Genomic DNA, 4264 nt, shown 5'->3' on the forward strand with positions numbered 1-4264 from the left:
AACGTGTGGAGCATGCGATCGCGTGATTTGGGCGAAAAGTGTGTTGACGCGATCGCGTGAGGGTGGGATAATGAAAGTGACACGTACGCGTGGGGCACGCGAACGCGTCGCTCAGAATTGTGCGAAATACACGATTCCAGCGTCGTTTTGGCGCAACTCTCTGTTTCCATGAAGGGCTCCATAAAATCCGCGTGACGCGTACGCGTCGCTCACGCTTTCGCGTGGGATGTGCGTAGTGCAAGTGACGCGTTCGCGTCAAGGACGCGAACGCATGGGCCAAATTGTGCTAAAGGCACACCAGCCGCACGATTCTAGCCCAACTTTCTGGATGTTGGATTTTTACGCCAATTTCCATTCGACGCCCACGCGTGGCCTACGTGCTCGCGTGGGGTGATTTTTTTTATACAATTATGCAGTATGCAATATGCAGTGCTAATGTAGATGCTATGAATAATTCCAGGTTCAATGAAAATAAAATAAAATAAAAACAAACACGAAATAAAATTGAAGAAGGAACGATCATACCATGGTGGGTTGTCTCCCACCTAGCACTTTTAGTTATAGTCCTTAAGTTGGACATTTAATGAGCTTCCTGCTATGGTGGTTTGTGCTTGAATTCATCCAAAAAGCTCCACCACTGTTTGGAATGCCAATAGCCTCCGGGGTCCCAAACTAGGCATGTAAAGCCCTCGAGCAGCTTCAAATAGATTCTCAGGCTTCCGGGGTGTTGAATGTCAGAACAGATTCCAGGATCCCAAACTTTGCTTTTATATCCACCTTTGTCTTGATCTATATTTTTCCAGCCGGGCGGTTTGGAAATTGTATTCTCACCAAGATGACCAAACGTCTTCCAAGACCCATTCAATTGAACTTGATACCAATCCTTGCACTTCAGATTGAAGTGTGGAACCTTATTGAATCTTGCACACCAGCTCTGAGTACGAGCCATTTTCCTCTTACTCTTAAAGCCGCAAAGAGCTTTAAGCTGACCATCTGTTTCAAGCAAACCATATTCAAGTGAAAAAGTAAAGATAAAAGCTAAAGGTTTTACCCACTTGAAATTTGTATTGGGTGGTAATGGCCTTGGGATAGGTGTTTCCAGTAGTTCTGCAAGCTCTACTCTCTTGTGTTCTTCTGTGAATTCCTCCACTTCCTTGCAAACTTCTTCAAATTCAACCATGTCTTGATCAAAGTCCTCGATTTCTTCCTCATCATCACTCAAGTCATAATTTGGAGGTTGAGAAAAATTTACCTCCACATCACCTTCGTATTCACTTGGGTAAGATTCTTCAGGCTCAAGGAGTTCAGTTGCGGATGCAAGTTCATTACTAGGAGAGCTTGATTTATGATCATCAATGCTAAGGGAATCAGCTTCTTGGTCTGTTCCGCCCAATTCTTCACAAGGTATATGCCTTGGAGGTTGTGCACTATCCTCCTTAGCATCAATTTCAAGCTTCTCGGCGGAATCCTTTACAGTTCTCGATTCCCATGGAGGTTCAGCGTCTCCTAAATCTTCAACCACTTCTTCCTCTGCAACTATTATGGCTTCCTCCACTTGTTCCAATACAAAGCCATGTTCCTCATTGTCCACCGAAGTTTCTAGTGTCTCCTTCATGCTATGCTCTTCTTTTGATTCTCCACATGCAGCCATGGGAGTAATTTGAGTGCTCAGATGTTGGGAAGCTAATTTATTTACTACCTCGGTTAAGGCAGTCGCGACTTCCAGTACATCCCTTTGCATCTTCGCTTGTCCTTGAAGAAGGACACGAAGGGTGTTATCCATTGGAGATTGGGGTGGATATGAGTGTTCATTGGTTGGGAGAGAGGGCTCATAATACGGTGGTGGTTCTTCTTGAGAAGGATATGGATATGGTGAATATGGATGTGGTGGTTCTGAGGAGTAATTGGATTGGAGTCGGGGTGGATATGGGTTAGGGTCGTCTAGAGGTGTTTGGTTGTAGGGGGCTTGTGAGTATGATGGTTTAAAGCTGTGTTGAGGAGATGGTTCATAGGCGTATGGTGGGGCTTGTCGGTAATAATGCTTTTATCTGCTAACACAAAATGAGCTGCCGACCTTTTTAAGGGAGGAAGCCTCAAAACATCATATATAGACAAAGGCATTATACTGACACATGCTCCTAAATCACACATGCAATCATAAATTACTACACCACCAATAGTACAACTAACTATGCAAGGACCTGGATCACTATATTTTTCAGGTAATCCTCCCATTAAAGCAGATATAGAACTACCTAAAGGAATAGTTTCTAATTCATTAATTTTGTCTTTATGGATACATAAGTCTTTTAGAAACTTTGCATATTTAGGTACCTGCTGAATAACATCAAAAAGGGGAACAGTTACCTCAACCTTTTTGAATATTTATACCATTTTAGGATCAGGTTCCAGCTGCTTCCTGGGCTTCCTTGCAAGTTGTGGAAATGGAATGGGAGTAGTGTTTTCTGTGGTGCCTGCACCTTTTTGTGCTTCTTCCTGTGGTTGAGCTATCTCTTCTTCAGCTATGTCCTGTATGTCCTCTTCCTCTTCAACATCTTCGATTTCTACCACCTCTTCAGCTGAGGCGTATTCTGGTGAGCTTGGTTCCTCCTGATTCCTCTCCTGGAGTGTGGTTCCGGACCTCAGGGTGATGGCATTAATGCCTCCCTTTGGATTGGGTAATGGTTGAGTTGGGGCGGTCATAGAAGTTGTGAGTGGATGCCACCATGTTGTCTTCTTGTTGGAGCTGCGGGCATTCATCAGTGTAATGGCTGTAATCAGCACAAATTCCGCAAATTCTTTGTGGAACTAGTTGTTGATTTTGCTGCGGTTGAGTTTGCTGAGCTTGTTGACTCAACTGCATTTGCTTTAGCAGGTTGGTCATCTCACAGATGCTTCGATTTAGAACAGCAGTCTCTATGCCAGAAGATACTTCTGCAACGGCTTTTGAACGGCCTGGCTTCTGTCTGTGGTTTCGAGTAGATTCAGCTAAATCGCTGATCAATTGCCAAGCTTCATCAGTGGTCTTGTACTTCTTCATGGACCCATTATTGGCACTTTCCAATGTGGTCTTATCTTGGGGCCACATACCTTGTGTGATATAGCTGAGTAGCATGATCTTGTCAATCATGTGGTAGGGGCATGCTTCCAGAAGATTATTGAAGCGCTCCCAGTATTCAAAGAGAGTCTCATTGTCATCCTGAACAATTGTAGAGATATCCTTCCTCAGTTTATCAGTAACTTCAGATGGAAAGAATTTCTCCAGAAACTCCTTTCTGAGTGTATCCCAGTTGGATACATTTGCTATAGGTTGAGTGTAGTACCACTCTCTTGCTTTTCCCTCAAGAGAGAACGGAAAAACTTTCAGCAGAATTGAAGTTTCATCAGTGCCATCACGCCTGACAGTAGAACAGGCTGCCTGGAAGTCTCTCAAGTGCTTGATAGGCTCTTGAGCAGGTAGGCCATGAAACTTGGGCATCAAATTTAGTAGTGCGGTCTTTATTTCAAAATCCATAGCTACCGCTGGATGATGCGCTTGGAACGGTTGCATTGGAAAATCAGGAGCTCCTTCCTCCTGAATGGTAACTCTTCTAGCTGCCATGTTTTCTGCACGTAAAACAACCGAATCAGTAGAACGGGGGCTGGTTTCTTCCTCAGATTCACTTTCAGATCCGCCCTCAGAGCGGGCTAACCTACGCTGTTCTCGCCTTATTCGTGAAATAGTCCTTTCAATTTCAGGATCGAATATTAGCAAGCGCGGATCAGGAAGTGAACGCGTCATTTGACGGAAGAAACATGCAGCTTATATTAGCAAAATTAAATAAAATGCAAATAAATAAATTCTAATTAATAAAATTAGCACTCTATTGCAACTCCCCGGCAACGGTGCCAAAAATTGATGGGAAGCAGAAGCTGGTGAATTAAAAATTTATTAAAATGGTTACGTTGCAAGTATAGTTCTTAATTCACTGAGAATCTGCTTATCAATTTAGAAATATGTCACAGAGAGTTTAAATTAAAATTACTGGGAGTTTTAAGTCCCAGGTCGTCTCCCAACGAGTTGCAAAAAGTGTGCTGTTTTATTAATCAGATGTTCCAAGAAGTTGAGCTAAGTAAATTGGAATTTAAATTGAGGATTTTTAAATAATATAAATAAAAGCCTTGACTGGGAATTGATTGGTTAGAATCTCTATCATTAATGGTGTGATTGTAAGATTAATTTGTAATTAATGGTTGTTCTGTTTGGTTATCCTTTACTAGGTAA

This window comes from Arachis ipaensis, chromosome B04 (assembly GCF_000816755.2).
Source record: "Arachis ipaensis cultivar K30076 chromosome B04, Araip1.1, whole genome shotgun sequence".
NCBI classification, from domain to species: domain Eukaryota; kingdom Viridiplantae; phylum Streptophyta; class Magnoliopsida; order Fabales; family Fabaceae; genus Arachis; species Arachis ipaensis.